We start from the raw sequence: 26,120 nt of genomic DNA on the forward strand, positions 1-26,120 counted from the left end.
GCGGACAAAGGCCCATAATCAGAGATAGATTTTAAATAGCAAGAAAACCAAAGAAATAAAAAATGCAACAGTGGAAAAAGATACCAGTGGAAATAAACAGTGAAAATCCAAAAGTTCATGCTCTCATGAGCACTTCTTCAGACCATATAAAATCACATTTCAGATACACAGCTTAAATAATGCAGGTTTTAACTGTTCAAGTACTCTAAACATAAATGTATGTGTGGGATCTATTTGTCAGACCTGTCAAAATTTCTACATAGGAAAGACTAAGAGACAGCTAAGGGAAAGGATACGTGAGCATTTGCTAGCCATCAGGAAGAAAGACTCTAAAAATGCCTTAGCTAGTCATGTGATGAATACAGATCCCACACATACATTTATGTTTAGAGTACTTTAACAGTTAAAACCTGGTAGTAGATTAGGAGATCTTAACAATATTTTAGAGCAGAGGGAGAGTAGTTGGATTATTAGGCTACATAGTAATGTACCACCAGGGCTGAATACTTCCATCCATTTAAAACCTTTTCTTAATAGGTGGAGACTATTTAAGTGATTTTTATCTTGTGATAAGTTTGTTTGTAATTGTATGCATTATTTAAGCTGTGTATTTGAAATGTGATTTTATATGGTCTGAAGAAGTATTCATGAGAGCATGAAAGCGCTTACCGTTCATTAAATTAGTTTTTATCACATCTGCCTTGGTGTATCCTGTGGATTTATTGGAACTTATAGATTTTAAATATTTTAAATATTGCTCTTACAAATTTACAAAGTTTATAGAATAATAGGTTTTATATTAGCATGCATTTCCTAAAGGATATGAAGTCTGAAATTCATGTTTGTCACTTTGTCATCATTTGGTGACTTTATTCCTCAATGATTTGCCAACATCCAATCCCATATTCAATCAGAACTATATCTAGCCTCCAAAGAGTTCCTCACTACCTCATGGCTATGCCTATGCACCTCACCTGTATGATCTGTATTAACAAATACATTACATTCTTACTAAGTTAACCTCTCATCAAACAGTCTACTCACTAACACATGGCTATGCCCATGCACCTCACCTGTATGATCTATAGTAAAAATACTTTACATTCTTACTAACCTAACATTTCATCATACTATCTATATATGTCAATACCTGCCTTCTCCCCAGTCTTAGGTTACACATATCTTTTTATTTTTATTTTCTAGCATTGCAGACTATATTTCTAATATTTTTTAAATACTGATTATCATATTTAATTATTTATTTATTTATTTTTATTTTTATATCACTGGTGTCTCCTAATGCTTTATTGTATCCTATGTATTTAGTCCACTATCAAACTGTATGTATACAGGATTTTTTTTTAATTATCACATTTGTACTAGTGTTTTATTTGATGTTATTTAACTCTAAAGAGATTTTCTCCCAGGGCCTCTGCTAAAAATGGGTATTCATTACCCAGTTGGACTTTCCCAGTAAACAAATGTCAATAAATAAATAAACAAAATAAATAAAAAACTTTTCAAAAATCTGGGCAGTCTGCAAAATTCTGAACAACTGGGAGGTATGTCCATAACTGTTTCACATTACATTATCACTTTGGCAAGGCACACCACTGATAGAACAGTAGTGTTATGTGAATTACTGGTGTTGTAGTACGCCTATGTATTTTAGTAATACAAACATAAAAAGGGAAATACACTAGTCCATTTAATTGCTGACAATTTTCTGCTAGTATTTCTTTCTGGTACAGTGAAACTTTCATTAGCTATCTTAACTTTTGCATTCATTATGCAGCTAAACTTGGTTAACTTAGACAGAAGTATTTACTTTCTGTTATTAGAAATCTTATACCTTCTAATTAACACAGATTCCGTATGACTGAATTAATCTGTGCAAAGCTGAAAGTAGGGAGCTTTTTTGATTTTCACTCTGCTTGCTAGGCAGATGTCATGTCATTCAGAGGGAGTATAATGACAGTCTCTTCAGATAAAAACAGTGTTTCTCAAAGCACAAGATCATCTGGAGCATTTCTCCCCAGGCCTCTGCTGAAAACAGGCTCTGTGGAACCTAGTCGGACATTCCCGGTCAACAAATATTAAATAAATAAATAAATAATCTTTATATTCCAGAATGACCTTTTAAGGCGGACCTTTCTAAATAGCAAAATGTACTATCAAATTTTTTTAATTTCCTTTTATTGAATTTGTAATATAACAAAATTAGTGTAAATATATAGATATATATGTGTGTGTGTGTGTGTGTGTGTGTATATATATATATATATATATATATATATATATATATATATATATATATATATACATACACACATGTACATATACATATATATATATATATATGTATATATAATACTTAGGTATCATGCAAAACATTTTTTCTGAAAGGAAACACAAAAAAATGCCTGTTACGTGTTTTTTTAATCAAATGTCTTTTTATTGAATTTATAATATAACAAAATTAGTGTAGTATCTACATATCATTCAGTTATCACAAAAAAACATTTTCCAAAAGGCAATGAAAAAATAATACGTGGCATTGAAGTCAGCACACACACACACACACACACACAACCCCAAGACCTGGATCTAGTTACAACCACAACATCCTGCTTCTCTATACTCACAGAAAAAAAAATGCAGCTTTATACATCACTGTCACACAGCAGGAATAAACAATAGAATATCTTTCAATGTCTCTCCTCTTCTTTAAAAATGTTCAGCATTTCTAATATTATTTTAAACATGGGAGCTATACCATCAATATTTCAAACTACAGACATTAGAATGCAATACAGACCACTCAAAATAATTTTTACATCTGCAAAGGTTTTCAGAACCATTTCATAACAGCTTGTTGTTTTCTTAGGACACCTCTAAAATGTCTTTCCTATATATGTTTTCTAGGTTGCCCTTGTACCTTTATTTTCCCAGGAACCTGCTGGATCTTTAAATTTTTCCATAATAATAATAATAATAATAATAATAATACTAATTTTTTAACAAGGTAGGACCACTGGGCATCATTGTCTGGTTAGGGGACTTGCTCAGGGTCACACAGTAACCAAATGAGGGCTGAGAGAATCAAACCCTGTATCAGAGGAAACTACAGCTGACAGCCTTAGCCCTCTGTGTCAAGTGTCAACTAGATGCCAACCATCATTAGTTAACTATCATCATCCTTGTCCAAGTCTGGCAAACCATGACCCTTTGTCAAGGCAAACATTTGTTTTACGTTTTATTTTTATCTTTGAACTGTTTCACGCTCTCAACTTCTTTAATTTTAAAAAATTCAGCCATTACAAGTAAGCCAAAATGAATGTGTCATCCCATAAGACCAGCAGGTGAATAAGCATACTCCTGTGGGGTAACAGACTGCACTAGATGGGTCTTGTAGAAATCATCCTCAATGCCTTTGGCTTTGATACAAACTGGCTTTTCCACAAAACCAAAGGACTGTGACAAACGTGAACTAGAAGTGACCAGTACAAACAGTTACAAAAGATTAAAGGATTTACAAACTCTAGTCCTTTACATAGCTTCCAAAACTCACACTAAAAGTCTACAGACTATTGTTAGTAAAAATTAATGTGACACAACATACCAACTGAAAAAAGGGCTTCATGCAGGTCACTGCATTTTCTTCTGTTTTTGAATTAACTGTGCAGACTTTTATATATAAACAGCAACTGACCAGCTGCAATGAGTTAATGTTGGCTATTACAAATAAAATGGTCATTACCCTCCTTCTGATATCAAATCTGGGGTGCTGGATGTGACATTAATGACTCACTTGGATTACTAGGCTGGTATCAGAGACATATTCCCACTTCATCAGCAATTCTCTGCTTATTCTTGGCCAGCACATTATCTCATGAATTCCTCTTTTGCACTTTTAAATCCCCATGTGCTCCTGGATTTTTTTGTTTCAGCATTTCTTTCCTCTGAACCCTTGGCATTAGAGTACTGCTGCTCTTGTAGCTAATGCCATCAATGAAAATTAAATCTGCCCCATACTTACAATTGTCCTGCAACCTCAAGTGCTTTTCTATTTATCATCAGGCCAACCATCTGAAGCAGCATCTGAATGCAGAATCCGCTTCCCCTTATTCTGCGGATTTGGGTAAAATGTTGGCAGGTGAATAGTTTGGTTAAGAGCCACACTGGATACCACCTTAGGCATAAAGGAAGGATTGGTCCTGAGGGACACTGGATAAAATGTAATAAAAGGCTCCACAGCCATAAGAGCATGTAGTTCTGAAATCCTTCTTGCTGAAGTGATTGCAAAAGGAAAGCTGTTTTCCAAGATAAAAATTTTATATCCGCAGTAGCTGCTGGCTCAAAAGGAGGCAGGGTGAGTTTTTCCAGTACAAAACTGAGATCCCATGCAGGAGTTGGTGATCTTCTGGGAGGCCTTAAATGTTTGGCCCCTGTAAGATACTGTTTTAACAGAGGATGAGAAAAGATGGGAGGCTCTGTGTTGTAATGAGCCGAGATGGCAGAGGCATGGATTTTTATTGAAGAAAAAGATAGGCCCTTGTCAAGCATCTCAGTCAAGTATTGTAAAATCTGAGGAATATTTGGTTTTGCTGTGTCTGTTCCTTATGCTTGGTTCCAAGCACAAAATCTCTTCCATTTATCAGCATAGGATTTTCTAGTACTAGGCCTTCTAGCTTCCAAAATGAGATCCATCACAGATTTACTGAGAGGTGTTGTTTGAATAATTAAATGATCAGCCATGCTGCAAGGTTCAGAGTTTGGAGCTGGGTGTGCAGAATTTGATTGTTCTGCTGAGACAGTAGATGAGGTATTTGAGGCAAGTACCAAGGATGGAGTTGAGACATATTCCTTAGGATTGGGTACCAGTGCTGGCGAGGCCAGTCCGGAGCAATTAGGATCATTTTTGGTTTTTCCTGTCTGACCTTTAGTAAGACCTTGGAGAGAAGAGGCAGAGGGGGAAAGGCATAGACTGAAAGTTTTTTCCAACTGAAGAATAGGGCATCCACTTTCTATGCTTGTCTGTGATAAGTCCTTGTGCAGAATTTGTCCAGTTGATAATTTTGGGGAGAGGCAAATAGATCTATGTCTGGGCTCCCCCATTTCTGTGTTACCATGCTGAATATTTGTGGATCCAGTTTCCACTCGTGCGGGTCCATAAGATTTCTGCTTAGGTTGTCTGCCAGAGTATTTTGTTTTCCTGGCAGGAATTGAGCTTGAAGATGTACTTGGTAAGTCAAGGCTGTGTTCCACAATGCCATGGCTAGTCTGCAAAGGGGGTAGGAATGTGTACCCCCCTGCTTGTTTATGTACCACATAACCGTGGTGTTGTCCGTCTTTATCAGTAGTTGTCCTGGATGAAGTAAGTCCTTGAAGGCTGTCAGAGCATTCTGAACCACTAGCATCTCTTTCTGGTTGATATGCAGATGCATTTGTTTTGGGCTCCATATGCCCTGAATGCATCTCCCTGCCAGGTGGGCCCCCCAAGCATAGTCTGATGCATCTGTAGTTAGGGTTTGGGTGGCAGGGGATAGAGTGAATGACAGTCCCTTGTTTTGGTGACATGTCTCTGTCCACTAAAGAAACTCCTGTTGTAGGCAGGGAATGAGAGGAATAATTGTTTCCAGACTGTGGCAATGTTGACTCCATAAACTTTTTAGGTATCATTGAAGTTTCCTCATATGTAGTCTCACATATGAAATTAGTAGAAGGCAGGATGCCATGAACCCCAAAGCCTGCAGAATTTGTCTTGCAGATAACTGGGTTTTTGTTGCCATTTGTTTGAAGTATGTTGTCAGTTGCCTTTGTTTGTCTGGTGTGAGGTAGGCCATCTGGGCAGTTGTATTCAAGCTTGCACCCAGGAATGTAATTATTTGAGAGGGTACCAGTTGTGATTTATTTTCATTTATGGTGTACCCTAGGCATGCTAGAAGCCTTTTTACAAACGCCAGATGTTGAAGAAGAGTGTCCTTGTCCTCTGCTTGAATGAGACAATCGTCCAGATAAGGATACATTTGAATGCTTCTTTGCCTGCAGAATGCAATTACTGGTGCCAGGCACTTTGTAAAGACCCCAGGCACAGTAGATAAGCCAAAGGGCAGTGCAGAGAATTGGTAATGCAAAAATCCTGCTTTGAAGCAGAGGTATCTTCTACAAGATTCCCTTATTGGGATATGCAGGTATGCCTCTTTTAAATCTAAAGTCACTAACCAAGTGTTCCTGCCCAGCATAGGCAGTAGCTGTTGTAAAGTCAGCATTTTGAATTTTGGAATGTCCAGGTACATGTTCAAAATCGATAAGTCCAGTACGACACCATGCACTGTCTTTTCTGGGTACCAGGAACAGCCTTAAATAAATACCTTGTCCTTTTTCCTGTTCTGGTACTGGTTGAATAGCCCCCATCTACATGAGGGACGTAACTTGTTTCTGAGCCTTTGCCCATTGATTTTGTGGCAGATCTGGCCAACCGTTTGAAATTGGCAAAGTATGGAAATGAAATCTGTACCCCTGGGATACTATGTTTAATACCCACTTGTCCTGGGTAATTAACTGCCAGTTTTGAGCATGAAGTGCTAATTTCCACCCCATGGGGGCTGCCAAGAGATAAGTGCTTGGTGAAGGTAGAGGGAAGTCACTGAGACTGCTTACTGTAGGGTTCTACTTTGTTTCCTCCAGATTTGGAGGTGAAGGCACCCCATTGCTTTGACCTGTAAGAACCCTTTGATTGGTATCTAGAGCCTTTTGAGCACCTGGATTTGCCTTGAGAGGCTCTGTTGGACACAGGAAAGGACCGACTTTTAGTAGGCCAGTGCCTGGTGGCTGTACTTGTAAGAAATCTTTTACAGTTTGCATAGATTTAGCTTTGTCTTCCATTTTCTTTAAAACCTCTTCTGCCTTATTACCAAACAGAGTATCATGCTGTAAAGGGGCATCCAACAATTTAGCTTTAACATGATCAGGCAGATTTTGCTCCTTGAGCCAGGCATGCCTTCTAATCACAGATCCAGTAACTGCAGCCCTGCAAGAGGCCTCCAAGGAATCAAAACCACATTGCAAAGTATGCTTTCCAACCTGTTCTGCTGCATGCAATAATTCCTGTAATTCTTTATTTTCCACACAATCAGAAATCAACATCATTTTCTGTTTCAATAAGCCCATAACATGCTGTTGATATTTAAGCATATGAAACTGGCAGTTTAAGGCCCTAATTGCCAAGGTTGCAGATGTATAAACCTTCTTTCCCCATCTATCCAACGGCTTGGAATCTCTATCAGAGGGGGTAGGATTTTTGGCTGTAGAGGCCTTTACACCTTTGGGACCCTGTGAAATAGTCTCAGGATCAGCAGCAGGATTTTTGAATAGAAATTTGTGTGAGTCAGGAACCCTGTAATATCTGTCTGGCTTACTAGGAGCCGGAGGCAGGGAATCAGGAGCCATGCTTGATTCCGAAAACACATCATCAACAATGTCTAATACAGCAGGTATAGCCAAAGCCCTATGCTGGTGAAGGAGAAGGAAATCCCTAAGCCTCTTTTTTGATTCAGAGAAATCCTGACTCTCCCAATGAAAATGTTCCCTTAAAGTATGCAAAGTTTCACCAAAAGAATAAACCTCAGGAGGAGATGCAGATAGGATGGATTCTTCTGCATCTGAATCCTCATAGGGAGGAATAGAAAATTCCTGATCAGAAGAGGAATCAGAAGAAATGGAAACCTGATCTGAAGATTCATAATCAGTGTCTTGCCTAGACCTCTTAGCGGGGGGGGGGGGGGGGGACGACCCCTGATCAAGGTAATTAAGTCCTCAGCCATTTTGATCATCTGTTTTTTAGGCATAGGGGCCTGAGCATGTGGCTCATGCATCAGTTTTTTAGACTTAGAAACTGTTTTTGATCTTGTTTTTGAAGTTGGCGTTGGTTTTATGTAAACATATTGAGGCCTGAAAACACCCTCAGAAGCCGGTGCCTGCTCAGTGGCTCCAGACCCATCCAAGGGAGAGACATCCGCGGGTTCAATACTCTGAGAATCTCAATGGCATACCGGACTCCGCTTGGGTCTTGGTAGAGGCCTGCGACTCAAAAGTAGCGGGTATCAGGGGCGGCGATAGCGCCTCACTGAGTACTTGCGAACCGGAGACTGACTTAGGAGAAGCTTTGTCGTCGGTTTTGGAACTCGACGGTCTGTCTCTGTCTTTTTCTTTGCATTTTTTGTGACCTCCGGTAGTCGGACTGCTAACCGACAACATTTCAGGGTAATTAAATCTGGATCCAAAATATTTTGAAGCAAAAATATACCGACGCTTAATAGTGTGTTGGTTAAATCTAGCACAAAACCAACAGTAAGGCATGTTATGATCTGGGCCTAGGCAAGGAATACAGTACAAATGAAAATCCTTATGAGGTATTTGTTTCCCACAAGTAATGCAATTATTAACTTTTACTGACATCGGTAAGGAGCAAGAAAAAGTTTCCCCAACGGGGTACTTAGCTTTAGTTGAAGACTTTGGTTCTGAAACTCAAATGCGAGAATTTCAGGAGTCGGCTGACCGGCACTTGCGAACTGCTTCTGCTTCGGGCACCACGCGGCAAGGAAGAATGAATAAAATGGCGTTGACTGCATGTTTTATACCCCTGATGACGTGACATCATGGAAGAGGAGACAGCAACCGACGCAGGACCCAAGACTTTGTTATTCAGGCCGGATGAGGGCAACCTGCCAGCAGATTACCCAAATGTAATGACTGCAACAGTGAAACACGAAGAACATAGGTTCATAGGTTCATACTAGGCTATCTGCCCTAGGGCATTTATAAGCCTAGCCAGAGTGTGTTTGGCTTTCGTCACCCATTTTAAATTAATTTTGCTATGCCCTTTTTCAAGGTTAGTATACTGTGCCTCTGTCTAACAGTGACACAGAAGTGATACCCGGGGTAAACCTACGATCTCCCATCCACTCATCAAGATTCCTCTTGAAGAGAGTCAATGAGGGACTCTGCCTAACCTGGACTGGGATTTTATTCCAGAGTGAAGGGAGCCTCTGGGTTATAAATTTGTCCCTCCAGCATGTCCTATTTATTTCAGTGCTGAGGTTCAAGTCTCTTGAGTGCGTAGCTCGATGGGATTTGGATTTTCTGAGGTGCAGTATGTCCATTAATTCCGGGTTGGACATGGCTTTATACGTCAGGCACAGATCGCCTCTGAGCAGGCGGTATGCCACTGAGTAGAGCTGGAGTTTCTTTAACCGGGCAGCATATGGCATCTGTTTGAGCCCTTTGATCCGCTTTGTGAGGTACTTCTGGGGTCTTTCCAGTTGCTGCAGGTGTCTGGTAAGGTACATCCCAAAAGGGGCATTATACTCAATTATGGGCCTGATGAGGGATGAGTAAAGAGGCACGATGACCTCCCCTGATCTAGATGTGAATCCCTTCATGATTAGGTGGGCTATATAAAATGTTTTTCTAACCACTTTGGCCACGTGGTTGTCAAATGAGAGATTGCTATCAACTTGGGTCCCCAGGTCCCTAATTACTTCTTCCAGATTTAATGGATTACCACTTATGTGGTAATTTGTGGGCACTTTGTTTTTGCCAAAGGGGATGACTATACACTTTTGGCATTTAGCTTGAGGCCATGGCTCTGGCACCAGTTGTCTGTTTCTATGAGGCCCTTTTGGAGGATGCTTGTGTCGGCTGGAGAGTCGATTATGGCTCCCAGTTTGCAGTCATCTGCGAACTTGGTCAGCCACAGTCCTTCCATGTTGGCCTGTACCTCTGAGAAATATATACCGAACAAGAGAGGTCCCAGGACTGAGCCTTGTGGGACGCCACTTGTAACTGGTTTGGAGGCTGACATGGCCCCAGCAATTCTAACCATGTGGGTTCTGTCCTTGAGCCAGTTTGCAACCCATCTAGTGACATAGGGGTTCATATTTAAGCTGGTGAGCTTATCTATAATGCCCGAGTGGGGTAATGTATCGAAGGCTTTTGCGAGGTCCAGGTAGGCTGTGTGGACCACCTTCCCCTCGTCAATGGCCTTGGTGACTGTTTCAAAGAAATCGACCAGGTTTAAGAGGCAGGATCTGCCCTTAACATAGCCGAACTGGGTAGGATCCAGTGTCTGTAGGTCCCCAATATTTTTATTTATAAGGTCCATGATGATCCTTTCCATAGCTTTGCAGACTAAGCTAGTCAGGCTTATGGGGTGATAGTTTCCAGGATCCGTTGAGGCACCACCTTTGTGGAGAGGGACCACCGTTGCTGTACGCCACTCTTTGGGTACATATCCTGTATTAAGGCTGAGATTGAACAGTAGTTTTATGTTTGGGTTTAGCTCTTCTTGGAGTTCATGTAGGACGCAGCCCGGGACACCGTCTGGTCCCATTGATGCTGTGTTTTTTGCTTTGGAGAGGGCGGCTCTTACCTGAGCATCTGAGATGTCAGGGGGGAAGCACTCTGCTGGGACAGATATTTGCCCTTTTGGTGGGGAGGGGGGAGAAGTTTGCTGAACCTGTCAGCTAGGATGTTGGCAATGTCTGTGGGTTCGGTGTATTTTTGTCATTTTGGACTAATTCTGAGCATATCTGGGAATTCCCACCCAGGTTCCTAACATAACTAAAGAAAGCCTTGTGATTATCCTTAGTGTCCTGTGCAATTTTTCTCTCAAGCTGGCCTTAGACGATTTTATGAGTGCCCGTAGTTTTTTGCTAATACTGATCAGAGATGCCTTCCCTTTTTGGGATTTTGCTCTATCATGTAGTAGCTTCCTCCTTCTATTGTATAGTTTGTTTATGGCTGGGGTCCACCAGACAGGACGTCTGCTTTTGGAGGATTGGGTCTTGGTTTTATTTGGGATTGCATGATCCATGCATTCCTGAAGGTGTTCATAGAATGCGTTTATAAAGGATTCTGCGGTCTGGGCCAAATTTTCCACAGGCCCGAGGGCTTTGAAGGATTCCACCTCGGTTTTGAGGAGTGTGAAATTTGCTTTAGAGAAGTTTTTCACTGTGGTTTTCAGGGCAGGGGGTGGAGTCGGGATGTGAATATCCAGTGAGATTAGTTTATGGTCTGATCTTACCAGTGAGGGATACACTTCTGGTCTGGAGCATAGAGTCCCCATGTTGGTGATGATCAGGTCCAGTATGATTTTCCCTCTTGTGGGGGTGGTAACAAGTTGTTCCATAGCATTTGAGTTTATAAATTCTAGGAACCTTTTGGCTAGGGTGTTGGAGCTAGAGTAATGCTCCCAGTCTATGTTTGGGTAGTTGAAGTCGCCCAATATAATGGTGTTTGGAGAGACCTTCATATTTTCCAGTGTTCTCAGGAAGGCTGAGTGGGGTTTCTGGGTTTGGGAGGGTGGTCTGTAGCAGGCTATAAACTGGAAGGCAGTTTTACCCACTGTTAGTTGTACATGGAAAGTCTCTGATGCTTTGTGCTGTGCCACCAGCCTGGAGGTGTGGATATCTTTGACGAATATTGATACTCCCCCTCCTTTTGTGGTATGGTCCAAGTTTTGGGGCCGAAAAGCATGGTACGAGGTATAACCTGGTAGTGCTGAGGTGCTCTCGGGAGCCTTGAACCAGGTTTCTGTTACTGCACAGATATCGATGTTCTCCATGCTAAGGAGAGTTTTGAGTGTGTGCATCTTGAGGTTTAGACTTCTGGCATTGAGTAGCATTACTCTTAGTTTCTTATCCCTTGTGATACCTATGGAGGTGGGTTTGTCTTTTGAGCCTTGCCTAAAAAAGGCACTATGGGGGTAGCAAGAGCCTTTGCCAACATCCGAAAGCCCAGGGGTGACAGGTGCAAGCCATCCCTAGCGAAGCATCGTGGCTTGTCGAGCATGTCATCCCAGGCTGACAGGCATTGGATCCCCTTTGAATGACACCAATACTTAAGCCAATTGTTGAAATTGATGATCTTGTCTTCATATTGTGGCATAATTCTTGGGTGAGGGTAAGATGCTACTCAAAGTCAGGGTCATACCGGCCTGGGCTACATGCTCAGAGAGCTCCTCTATGTCTCTTTTCATGTAGTCCAGGGAGGTACGTCTCATGTCATTCACACCAGCATGGACAATGACTGAGTCATATTTGTACTTGCCTTGGAGTGACCTGAGTGCTTGTGTTATGTGGCGGATCCTAGGGCTCGACAGGCAGCTCACCTTGACCTTCTCCTTGTTCAGCCTGGTGAGCGGGACGTCAGTGTGCCTGACGACAGAGTCACCTATTACAAGTGTATCAGGTGTGTTGTTTAGCCTTAAGGGCTGTGACTGTTCGGCACACTGGCTTTGTGAGCTATGTGTTGCACTTGTTTTGTTTTGGGGTAGCGGTTGCTTGGGTGTCTGCTTTGGAGGTCTCTGCTGCTTAGGCAGATTTTTATTTAGAGCCTCTGAGTATGTTTTTGTGTGTTTATGTGTTTGGTTTGCTGTCGTGGTAGGTCTATGTGAGACTGGAATTGTAGTGAGTGTGGTTTCCTTCTCCTCCTGACTGGTTTCGCCAGTACTGAGTTGAGAGAGCTTAGCCTCCAGTATGGCTATATGGTTGCATCTCTCACATGTGTTGGAATTTGTTGGGAGGAGGAGAGGGTTGTCTGTGTACATGAGGCAGTTGCAACATTGCCTCAAGATTCCCAGATTCACCAGCTGGACCAGAGAGGAGATTGACAACTGACCTTTGGACATGCTAGAATAGTATTGGGAATTACTTTATAATTGAAAAAAAAAGGGCCAATGGGGAACGAAGTACTCAAGGGGAGTTTGTGAGGGTGTAGTGCTTTTAATATTTTAGTGCTGACTTATATAATTGCTTTAGTGAGCAAGTGCCAGGTAACTTAAATGCAATGTGTTACAGGTAACTTAAATGCAAAAATGACAAACAGTAACTTTCTTTCAAGTGAAACAAGGAAATAACAGTAAGCAATGCGGATATCACTAGGGATCCACAGAAACGCTGAAAAGCCGCGTTTTAGGTGGAATTAGCATTTCAGGGAAATAAGCAAACAAACAAGCAGCATACAAATAAAGCTAGATTCAGCAGGCCTGGATCTAGTCTATGCTACAGCAAACAAGGTGTACCAATTTCAGTAAGAAACAGTTCAAATATGCAGGCACTATAAGCCTTTAACCAGAAATTCCCAGCTCAGAAGGGCAGAGTCTAGCCTCTCCTCCCACAAGAGTGCAGACCACGAACCTTCTTAATGTAAAATAACTGGCCTGAAGCCCAAGTGCTTAAACCAGGACTAATACACTTTTAGAACAACAGACACTGAGCCCTCAATCAGCAGTTCACAACTTAGAAGAATGTAAGCTACCTGTCCTGCCACCACAGTGCAGGCCACAAACCTTCCTAATATAAAACAATTGGTCTGAAGCGCAAGTGCTTAATACAAAAGACTTAGAATGATAGCTACACTTTAATCAAGTTACTACCAAGCAGTAATAAATACAATTGAATACTTTAAAGAATGCCTGGATTAGTGCTCAAGTTATAGAAACAAAGCTAGATTCAGCAGGCCTGGATCTAGTCTATGCTACAGCAAACAATGTGTACCAATTTCAGTAAGAAGCAGTTCAAATATGCAGGCACTATAAGCCTTTAACCAGAAATTCCCAGCTCAGAAGGGCAGAATCCAGCCTCTCCTCCCACAAGAGTGCAGACCACGAACCCTTTTAATGTAAAATAACTGGCCTGAAGCCCAAGTGCTTAAACCAGAATTAATACACTTTTAGAATAACAGACACTGAGCCCTCAATCAGCAGTTCCCAACTTAGAAGGATGTAAGCTACCTGTTCTGCCACTACAGTGCAGACCACAAACCTTCTTAATGTAAAACAACTGATGTGAAGCCCAAGTGCTTAAACCAGAATTAATACACTTTTAGAATAACAGACACTGAGCCCTCAATCAGCAGTTCCCAACTTAGAAGGATGTAAGCTACCTATCCTGCCACCACAGTGCCGACCACAAACCTTCCTAATGTAAAACAACTGGTCTGAAGCCCACGTGCTTAAACTAAAAGGCTTAGAATGAGTTACACCAAGCAGTAATAAATACAATTGAGTACTTTTAAGATGATGCAAAATCAAAATAAAGTAGGAAGAAACACAAATACAGTAAAAGCAGATTTTTTTTTTTTTTTTTGAGTGAGCAAATGAGATGGGCCCAGGAGTTATAGGACAGAAACAAGTGCAAATGCAGGCCTTCAACTCAGAAAATTGAGAGAGATGGAAAACTGCCTAAACGGCCAATAACTACAAATTCTGGGCCAGAACCACTTCTTATGTGGTAGACAGGTTACCTACTGCTTACCACTCCCACTGATAAGCTAGAAGGCTTCCCTCCAACACAGAAAGGCTTGGGGGCTCAGAAGCTTACAAATAGTCCTGGATACAGCAAATCTGTATCTGGAACACTAATTACAGGAAAGGTAGGTAACAGGCTTACAATTTTTTTTTTTCAGAAAAGTAGCAAAAACAGTAGTAAAAACAATTCACATGCAGTGCAAGCTGGCACACTTGAGTATGTAGCAATATTAGTCCACACACAGTTTGAAAAAATGTAATTAAATTAAAAAGGACTAAAAGCAAGTGCAGAAAGGGTTTATTACGTAGGATGCAGTAAAGAGATGGGACTGGGGGAGTGTCCTAGATCAAATCTACAGTGGGTCGGGCACTGCAAAAGCCACCAAATTTAAACTACTACCAGAACAGGGAGGAGGGGTGGGGAAAAGTTTCAACAGAGATGTGAGGAATCAGAGTGCAAATTATAAAACCCAAAAAATATATACTGATCTCTGTATATTTGCAGAACACTAAGACAACAGATATCTAAGCAACAATTTAGCTCTATAATACAGAATAATACAGAAAAATATACTCAGCTCTATATATTTGCAGATAGTCTTGTAAGGCTGTTCCACTTTAAATGCAGACTGCTGCTATTAACAGTTCAAATTAAGGGAACCTTGAGTTAACAACACACAAGCAATAGAAACCACAATGAGGGGGGGGGGAGAAACTTTCAACAGAGATGTGAGGAATCAGAGTGCATTTTTTCAAGTAAATGACAGCTCAGTTGTGCTACCATCTGGAAAGTTCTTCACAAACTTTTCACATTCTGATGTCTAGTAAATTTCCTTAGGCCTCACAAACCTCTACTCATCAGAATATAGTCATAGTATTATACAGCAATGTCATAGCATAAAAGTTTTCCATTTCTATCCTCTACAATGTTTCTAACATTTCTATTCATGCATGTTTGACACCACCTTTGTTCATGTTGCAGCCTGTCAGAGCATGGTTACTCTCTTCTTATTTCCAGTGGCAGTGGCATTCTGCAGTGGCAGAATGTCTGAAATAATTTTGCAAAAAACAATTTTATTTTTCTATTTTAACTTGTACAGAATTGATGTCTGAAATCATTTTACTTAAGAAATCTATCCAGACAGTTCTACCCAAGTACTCTGCTTAACATTATACTTAGCACTCATTAGCAGGAAAACCGCTTTACAGTTATAAAAATGGAATCTCATTTTTAAGGAGATAAAATCTCTATGCCTGTGATTTTTAGGTCTACTTCAGTTAGTCAAACTCCATAATCGTTAAACACCTATTCGTCAACCCTTTTTTGGCAAAGTTATACTTCAGCAAATGGACTTTTCATCAAAACTTTTCCTAGGGATAACCAACAGTAGGCTACCATTAGGAATTTGCCCTTTTTCCCACTGTAGTTTGATCTCGGAGCTGATATATTTAGTTGGGGGGTGGGGGGTATAGCCTTCCACCTGGGTAGGTTTTACATATTACCACTTTTTAGACAGTCGCTAGGTTGGTCTACCATTGGTTATCCCTGGGAAAAGTTTCAATGAAAAGTCTGTTTGCTGAAGTGTAACTTTGACAAAAAGGGGTCAATGAATAGATGTTCAATGATTAGGGATTTCGACTAACTGATATAGACCTGTGATTTTTCAGACATAATTTCTCAGGCTTTCTATTCTCATACTGGCTCAAGAGTCATCATGAATGAAACTCATCCAACTGATGATTTTTTAAATGTAAGTTTTTTTCCTAAAACGGAAATTCTGCCGTGGGCATCATGTAGTGCTGCATCCACAAGCCACCATTTTATACAAAAAACCCTGCTCACACAAAATGGAGGAAAGGGGAAAAACATTTTAAAACTCACTGTGTTAATATGTTATGGTTGCAATGATGTGTGAACTGATAAATCAATAGGCTTCTAATTTTCAGTCATTACTGTGATCTGTAATGTAAACTGACAGTATTGTAAGTAGTAAATATAAGAGTAAAAATACAAGCTATGCTAAGTGAGTGCTCAGGTCTAAACTGCCAATTCTGTGTTACCTCTGTGTTTTTTCCAATACTTATGTCTAAAACTAACACATTAGGGTATTTTATCTGGAAAAATTCCTGTCCCTGTCCTAGACATGAGCTTTCAAGGAATGCATTACATTCAGAGGAGAAATGCAGCTTAATCATTACTCTTTGAATTCACAAAGGTGATCAATCAAGAGGCTTCACAAACAATGATAAGTAATCAGATTCCATGCCAACGGTTTATCGTGACACAAACAGATAGAAGTTCTCACATGCAGATGTGATGCTGAGCAGTTCCTTTTTCATTCAGGTATACCTGGTTTGTGCACCTGATAAGGAACAAGATGGGTATGCCTTAGACTGCTAGCTGTCAATGGATTTATGAAGTACAATAGCATCAAGGTCAGTTTGAATTGTGTAAGCAGAAATGTTGATGGATCTTGCTGGATCAGAAAACTTCACAATCTGAACTGCCTTCAGATGCAGCCATGGTGTCTCTGACTCATCAATCCATTGTCACTCATTCTTTGTTAGTCTTCTCAATGAGGCTTTTTTTTCTCAAAGATTGGGTATAAACATCACTTATCATGCACATAAACCTCTGGGCATCCTCCTTGTCTTGTGGACTTCCAGTGTCTTCGGCAATTGAAATGTTTTTGGGAATCAGGCAGGACACTCACACTCCTAATATCACCTATAAAAAACAACTGCATTGCACCTGGCCTATTTTTAACCTTTGTTAGCTTCATTTTTTTCTGGAGCATACAGACTCAAATGGTAATCTCATGGAATGATCTCTTCTATGTGGTATCTTAAAAGTACATGGCCTTGAGTTGACATTATCCCGTGTAAGCCACCAAAATTCTGGGGATGCATCTAATTTACTAAAGTGGTTTAAGCAAATTGTGACCTTATTGCTTCACACACACACACACACACACACACACACAGCTTGAAGTGTTCATTATTGAATGTTCTGTTCAGGTACCAAAGAGCCAAACATATTGCTTTTCATTGTTTCTTGCCTACAGTCAATGAAAAATTTATCTATTACATTGTTTCATTATTTTTCAGTCACTCTCGGGTTTTCCATCGGTCAAGTTTTGTTTTCAGTAGTTCATAAAGAGCAAACGGGACTTTTCTGTATGAATTAATAACAAACAGTGTGGACTTTTTAAGTACCAACTCTTGTGCTCAACGTTTTCTGGAATTCATAAATTCCAACGCCTTGGATCAACTTATCCACGTCCCCACCAGGGGCAGCAATATCCTAGACCTGGTCATTACCAACATGGGGAACCGGTGTTCACACCAGAGGTCAATTCCTGGTTGGTCAGATCCGACCACAAGCTAATCACGCTAGACATCCACATCCCACCCCTATCCCCCATTAGGGAAGCCACCGTAAAACATTTTTCCAAATCCAACTTCACGCTTCTTAAGACAGAAGTGGCAAACTTCATGACGCCCATGCTGATGGACAACAGAGGTACGACTGCTGAATCCTATACAAATGCACTTTATAAACACTTACATGAGTGCATGGATCATGCAATCCCTAACAGAACCAAGATGCTATCCTCTCAAAAAAGGAAGTCAATCTGGTGGTCCCCTGCCATAAACAAGCTCTACAACAGAAGAAATAAACTGTTGCAAAAAAGAGTAAAATCCCATGATTGGAGGAACTCAGTGGTCAGCCTCAGTAAGAAGCTGAGATCCCTCATAAAATCCTCCAAAGCTAGTTACGAAAACAAAATCACCACTGATTCTAAAGACAATCACAAAGCATTCTATAGCTATGTCAAGAATCTCAATGGCAACACTCAGATCTGCTCTGAGTTACAGCAGAATGGCACTAAATATACAGAACCAACTGTTATTGCCAACATCCTGGCAGATAGGTTCAGTGCTAACTTTACCCCTCTCTCACCCCCTAAAGGGCCCATCTCTATACTGGAAGAATGCAAAGTTCCTGTAATAACGACTGCACAGGTAAAAAAACACACTCTCCAAAGCCAAGAACACAGCATCCATGGGACATGACAACATCCCAGGCTGCATTCTACATGATCTACAGAACGAACTGGCACCCCACCTAAGTAACATGTTCAATCATAGCCTCACCTCAGGCTTTCTGCCCACTGAATGGCACACAGCAACGATTATCCCACTCTACAAAGGTGGAGCCATCACAGACCCCGGGAACTACCACCCCATTAGCCTGACAAGCCTGGTCTGCAAGGCTATGGACTGTATCATCATGGAACTTAGAAACAATGACATTGGTAATCTCCAAACTCTGGACCCTACCCAGTTCGGGTTTGTAAAAGACAGATCATGTCTTCTAAACCTGATAGACTTCTTTGAAGCGGTCACCAAAGCTGTAGATGAGGGTAAGGTGGTTTACACAGCCTATCTAGATCTTGCGAAGGCTTTTGACACCATCCTCCACTCTGGAATTACAGATAAACTCACTAAAATAGGTATAAATCCCTATGTCACAAGATGGGGTGCCAACTGGCTCACTGACAGAACCTACACTGTGAAAGTAGCAGACTCTAAATCCGACTTCATACCAGTGACAAGTGGAGTACCACAGGGCTCAGTCCTAGGTCCTCTCCTGTTTGGTATCTACTTCTCTAAAGTATAGGCTAACACAGAAGGTCTTTGGCTAACAAAGTTTGCAGATGATTGCAAACTAGGAGCCATAATCAAAACTCCTAACGATGTGGACATCCTACAAAAGGGCCTCAGTGAGACAGATGCCTGGTGTCAAGGCCATGGCCTCAAGCTCAGTGCCAAAAAGTGCACTGTCATCCCCTTTGGTAAAAACTCTGTACCCATGAACTACCACATAGGCGGTAGTCTACTTAACACTGAAAGTGTGATAAGGGACCTTGGGATACAGGTGGACAGTAGTTTTTCCTTTGATAATCACATTGCCACAGTAGTCAGGAAATCCTTCTACGTGGCACACTTCATCACAAAAGGTTTCTCATCCAGGAAAAAAGAGGTCATTGTTCCCCTCTACTCATCACTCATTAGACCCATTATAGAGTACAATGCCCCTTTTGGTATGTACCTTCAAGACATTTACAACAATTGGAAAGGCCACAGAAATACCTCACAAAGAGGATTACTGGCCTCAAACAGATGCCATACGCAGACCGTCTCAAAAAAACTCCAGCTTTACTCTTTTGCATATTGCCTACTCAGAGATGATCTCTGTCTAACATACAAAGCTATGCCAAACCCAGAGCTGTTGGACATGCTTCACTTAAAGAAATCCCAATCCCTCTGAGCTACACACTCTAAAGACCTAAACCTTGTCACCACAATAAACAGAACATGCTGGAGGGATAGATGCCTGTCCTAGAGACTTCCCATACTCTGGAACAAACTACCTATCTATATCAAACAAAGCTCTTCATTAGCACTCTTCAAGGAAAATCTTGATGATTGGATGGGAAATAGGAAATTCACCCCGGGGATCACTTTTGTGGCTCTACTTGACAGGGGCACAGGAAAATAATTTTCTTGGGTGGCAAAAGTCAGAGTTCTGTTTGGCTAGGCTTATATAGGCCCTAAGATCAATAGCCTAGTACCTACCTATGAACCTATGTTTCCCTGGTAAATAACCAAGCCCTTTAAACAATTCATTACATTCTTTCAGCAGGTCATCATATCATTAATTAGTGTGGCTCATACCACTCAGTTGTCCAGATTTTTTGTAGAATGTCCAGAATTTTGCCTAATATATTTGGTCTGTTCCTCATAATTTTTTTTTGTTTTCTAGCAAATGGTTGGCAAATCATTGAGGATGGAAGTCAGAAAGTAATGACAATATCTGAGTTTTACACATCAAACCTTCAGAAAATTCATGTTAATGGAAAACTGTTATTCTATCAACTTTCTAAGTTTATAAGAGCAATATTTAAAACTTGTCCCTATTTTTGGCCCTTTACCCTCCCATTATTTAGCGTTTGCCCAGATTTCTTGCTCTGAGAGGGGAGAGTTATGGTGTGGCTTTCAATGACTTGGACCCTCTTCACCAGACTCAGTAATTTTTACCCAATTAAGCTCCACTATGTAGCCTGTACTGCATTCAGCATAACAATTATCCAAAGTGTCCCCTTCAGTTAACAAACAACTGCTTACCATCTACAAACCGTAAAGGTCTTCTGGGGTCAGTTTCTATTCTAATATGTAGCTAGAACTTGGAATAAAATTCCTGTATCAAGCAGGTCTATCGCCCACCTTCACCTTTTTCAAACCATCAGTAAAAGATGTCCTCTTTGCCTCCTGGCTTTGTCCATGCTCCTCACCTGGGACACAGCTCTCTACCCCTTCATCACCTTTCTAATACCTCCCTTTAAAGCACTAAATCTCTTAACCTGCTAATCTCCTTCTCATATTTCACCTTATTCTACTTCTTAAAGTGCTACACCTAATTCTAATTAGCACAACCAAATTACTATTCCAGCACTACTTCTCTAATTACAGTCAGACTTGCTCATCTCATCTAACACCTCACTCTACTGCATTTTTAAATTATTCCTACTGCACCAATAAATAAATAAATAAAAAGTAAGTAAGAGTGAGTGCAATAGCATAAACTGGGTCATGTGAAACCTGTTTATTTGTGAATTATGGCATCACATAATAAGGGGGAAAAACATAAACCAATCGCTGAATCCATTCTTGGACTAACACATATCTGCTATGCCTACTAGGCAGAGGAATGAAAGAAAAAAAATCTACAGGAATTGCTATTGGACAGAGCTTCATACAGTTCAAAGACCAAGAGTACTCAAGCTGAGTGTTTACTCATGAGGCATCAGGAAACAATGCTGACTGATTATCTCAGAAAGCTGTGTTAATCAATTAACCAATTATATCATTATGAAAATGTATATTTATGCTGTGAGAATATGGAGAGTTTTTGTGATCCTTTGAAGGCGAAAGGCCGAGGTACCAGATCCGAAAATAAAGAGCTGGTTTTTGGACTTTGGACTACGTTTGTGTCTTATCTTTTCTGAACTGTTTGATGTATGTAACAATGCTGACTCTATCTGCAAGACATATGGCTACATAGGGAATACACGTGGCATCTAGAAAATGGTGGATTGAGACTGCCTACTCTCATTCTCTCATTGCTTTCTGACAATGTGAGCATGGCCTCATTCCACCCTGTTTATTGCAGCATCACACTGCAGCCCTGTTGTCTGACTGGATGGCTAAAACTCCAGAAAGAAGGGCATCCTGGAAAGATTGGAGGGTTAGCAAGATCACCATCATCACCAGGACACTGATGTGCAAGGATGACTCTTGGGAAAACCATGTTTCTTGGACTATCTACCACCTTAAGACAGGATGTACCTGTAATGACTGTGACTGAAGATGTGGGAAAGGGTCTGCATTGAAAAAGAATGTACAGCTCCAGCCACTAAAACAGACTGATACAACTGGTATGAGCAGTTCTGGCTAACTGAACCACAGAAGTTTGGTGTTGTGGTTGCAATTTTGTTTGGCACCACTGAGACTAGACATAGTTTTCACCACAAAAGTCTCACAAGCAGCCTTGTGTAGAGTATCACAAACAACAATGTTGCCATGAGCTTCAGTGCATGAAGGCAGAGATCTATTGGTGGCTGGCTGTTTGAAACCCCAGATATAACTGTCTCCAAAATGCAAAGCATGCATTTAATTATTTATCTGATTGTTTGTATGTTGATAATGGTGGGGCACAGATCTCACTGGAATATTTTCAGGCTCAGTCCAGGGTTTATAACCAACACTGCCCAATAAACAAAATATACCACTTTTTGCTCAGGGACAGACAGACAAACTTGAAAGGGCCTGTTACTGTTCATGGTTTTCATAAGCAAAATGTCCTTTGTGGGTTGGAGGAGTGACTTCACCAGACTGACTGTGGTCTTCCTACCCAGTGGAACAATTTCAGCAAGAGATTCCTGCTCTTGGTATGTGACATTACAATCTAGTTATCCAGGTAAGGGAACATTCTTATGCCTGCAGACAAATGTAGATGTTAGACACCACTGTTGCCATGCATTTGGTGGGTACTGTGACTAGTGTAGGTAAGACCAAATGTGAGGGCCATGAACTGAAAATTACTGCCTCCCATTCAGAGTACAGAGATCCTTCCAAATGTTCTGGCAATTCGTAATTGTAAATAAGTGTCTTGAAGTTTCAAACAACACATCCATTCTCCACTAGCCAAACATGCAAGGACAGACTGCAGCATAACCATGCAAAATGACTCTCTCAAGACAAAGGCATTAAGTCCACTGAGATCTAGAATGATCCTGAAGTTCAATGTCCTTCTGGGCTCAGAACAGAATCTGGAATACCATATTTACCCTCTCTGATATGTTGAGATCTCTTAGATGGTTGTTTTTGCAAAAAGCCACTGCAACTCCTTTCTTGCCTGCATCCTCTGAAGGGTGGCACATCTGGCATCTGGCTTGGTAATGAATGGTAGGCTGCACCTGTTGATAACCTCTTTAGCCACCACAATTTTGTGCCACAGGGAGAAATGCAGTAACAGCCTTCCTTCAACTGTCTCCAGTAGGATCCATTTGGAGCAGGAGTCAGGAATGCTGCAGAGATCACAACTTCCTTGGTATCACTACTTCTTTCAGCCATTATGCTGAAGGTGTTCCTGGTAATTTGGTCGCAAGATCCACTTCCTTGTCACAATGGGCTTCACAGGTTGGGACAAAATCATGAATTTGTCTGGCTCCTTTGTGTTCTGGAAGAGGAATGTTGAGGTGAATTAAATGTCACTCCAATGGCTGAAATGGAATGCCATTTCTATTTTTACCCTGGAAATATTGATCAATTTTATGCTCAAACAGTGAGGGCCATTAAAGGGGGTGTTCATAATGTCACTTTCGTGTCATCAACAAAAGACATATGGTACAGCCAAAAGTGCCAGTGCAAGTGCATGACTATGTGAGATCCTGTGGCCCTCAGAGCCTCACTCCCACCCCCAGGGTTGTACACAACCCACCCCAAGAAGCTGATCATGACAAAAGAGTTTCTCTTTGGCAGGTTTATTAGGTAGGCCCTCAGCAGTATTCAACATTTTACACAGTATGCCCTTTTGAAAGTAGTGTGTCTGTGTAAAATAATTTAGCACCTTAAGGCATAAGTTCAAAGACATAAAAAACCTTTTCCTCAGACTGCACAGGACCCTGGATTCCTGGCTTGGGTAATGGAGGGACAGAGACTGAGACTAAGAAATAGGACTTCTCTTACAGGCAGTTGCAGAAACAGTCACATCCAGCTTTTGTATCTCTGCCCAGATAGCACAATCTGTTAGTGGAGGTCTCTAAATCCTATCTGACCACCCTGGGCATGAAGTCACAGTGCTCTAGTTTTCTCATACAAGTTTTCCTGTGTCTCTGTTTATGCCATCAGCAGAAAAATCACCCAAGAAGATGCCTGATCAGTGCTGTAGGTGGCCTGTAATCTTTTCTAGGGTGAAGATATGTCCTGCGAGGGCCAGCTCCTTTTCTCCCTTGTAACTAGCATAATTTATTTAAACTCTAACTCATCCAGAGATGAAAAAGTTGGGGATGTGAATTTGCCTCTCCCTTCATCCTCGGTTTCTATTTACAGTGAGTTTTTTTAGCCCACTCGCTCCATCTGCTCTAAACAAACTTCCACATTAGAAGAGGAAGGCATTCTTTGAGGAGACACTAGATGCTGTGAGGCCTGAGACCAAAATCCCTTAGCTATTACTGAAGGGTATAGGGAAGCAACTCTCTTAGGGTCCTGACACAGGGAAGGCTGCAAGGCACACACTGGATCCACAATGCTAGGGCAGTCAACAGCAGAGCCATCAATTTTAGATCTTTTAAAAGCTCAGTCTGGGAAGCCGGAGCAGGGTAACCTTGTGTGACTACCCACATTGGAAGAGATTGTGTTGGTCCAATGCCTGACAAGTAGAAGGCTGACCAAGCACTGGAGAAGCCGAAACAGCCTTGTGTAAGTCATTGCTGGAGCCCAGACAGGAGCAAATGTAGAAATAGGCAAACTGGTCAAAGCAAGGTGAGACAACTTTCAGTCACCTGAAGCAATATAGGCCAGTTTGAGGCATTAGAGAAATGGGGTCCAACGCCAGAAGTATTGGGCCAGGCCTACCCAACAACAGAGAAGCTGATGTTCAGATTCCAGCATCCAAGAAAGAACAGTGTTGTCTTAAAGCAGGGCGTTCAGACACTTGTAATGTATACAGTTTCCCCTGCATTCCAAGTAGTTCTGGAGTAAAAAAATTCACTCACATCAGATCTACCTTCATACTACTTGTTAAGTCTAAGAGAGAAGATGGATCAAAGTTGTTTGCTTATTGCCAGCGCAGTGGAGTAGAGGGACATACCTTTCAACTGCTATGATTTAGGCACAACACTATGATTTTGGCCCTCAGATTTACCCTTGCTCCTCCAAGCTTTACTGACATTCCTTATAAAGTCAAATCTAGTTATGAGTACATACCTTATTAAATAAATAAACTATACCTATACAAAGATTCTCTATCATTAACTATACAGTGCCTAGAATATAAAGACCTTCTATTGTGAAAAGTAAGAAAGTGATCCTCATCCTGACCTTCTGCTATGATTTTTAAAAAAGAATGATACGCTTTTTCTTGCTCAGAATTTGAGAGATATGTAGCGGGATAAAGCCCTAACTACAACCTAGACAGTCAGGGCTTGATTAGCAACTTAGGAATCTGAGGCACTGGCAAGGAGAGATTGGTGTGCCCATCCTGGAGGGAGGGCATTCATCAAAAACATTTTCTAACAGGAGGCATGATCCTCAGAGGATGGTAGCCTTTGAATGTATGCCAACAAATGCAGAAACAAGGGTAAGTCATAACATAACCTCCCTCAGCTGCAGAAGCAGTTACTGGTATGACCCCCCCCCCCCCCCGGACACCCTTAAGATCCAATCTAGCCCTAACTCACTTGGAGCAAAAGTCTATGGAAAGAAGGAGGACCAGGTAGACCCAAACATGGACAGGGGGGACTGAGATGTCCAGAAAGGATGAAGCAGTAAGGGGGGGGGGGTGCCTGCCTGTTTATGTTGAAGTTCCATGTCAGCCATGGTGAGTTCAGCACAATCAATGACCAGAAGACCGGCAGACTGCCTGACGGAAGAGAAAGAAAACAAAGTCCCTTAAGCTGGAGCATTGGCATATAACATCACAGATGCTTGTCCTTGGTAGAGCTCAGTACCACAACTGCAGAATCAGCAGTCATGGGTGGGAATCCTCTACCCCGACTGCCTAAACACATTTTCCTGTAGAAGAGGTCATGGTTTTAACTTTAATTAACTTAGCACATGTGACCTTAATGGCTGACTATTTTGATACATTTTGCTAATCTGAACAAAAACTGTTTCTTCAGTAGCTGAACAGGCTTGGGGGATACCTTCTGTGAAGGACTAATATGAGACTCAGAAAAAGTGTGAAGCCCACTCTTTTCATACTTACAAGCACCAGAAATAACCAGCAGAAGTCTGTCTGGAAGCAGATCCCTGCTGAAACACAACTTGAAGTTCTAATAAAAAAGTGCAAAACTGCTTCTTTTGTCCCTTTGCAGCAGCCTCATTAAATGTAGCACAAATACCACAAATTCAGAATCATGCTGAGAACCTAGGCAATAAACACAATTACCGTAACCGTTGACATGAGTAAATTTCTTGCTGCAGTCACACCTGTTAGAAGTCCGAATTGTGATGGCAAATT

At 41.2% G+C, this 26,120-nt stretch overlaps 1 protein-coding gene across 2 annotated transcripts in view; it reads right to left on the reverse strand.

Moving 5' to 3' along the window:
- The window catches only part of LRP11 (LDL receptor related protein 11), a 730,391-nt gene that overhangs the window by 608,746 nt on the left and 95,525 nt on the right, over positions 1–26,120 (reverse strand). The gene's annotated exons all lie outside the window — the stretch shown is intronic.

This window comes from Protopterus annectens, chromosome 1.part0 (genome assembly GCF_019279795.1).
Source record: "Protopterus annectens isolate FY-2018-M chromosome 1.part0, PAN1.0, whole genome shotgun sequence".
In the NCBI taxonomy this organism is placed as follows: Eukaryota; Metazoa; Chordata; order Ceratodontiformes; family Protopteridae; genus Protopterus; species Protopterus annectens.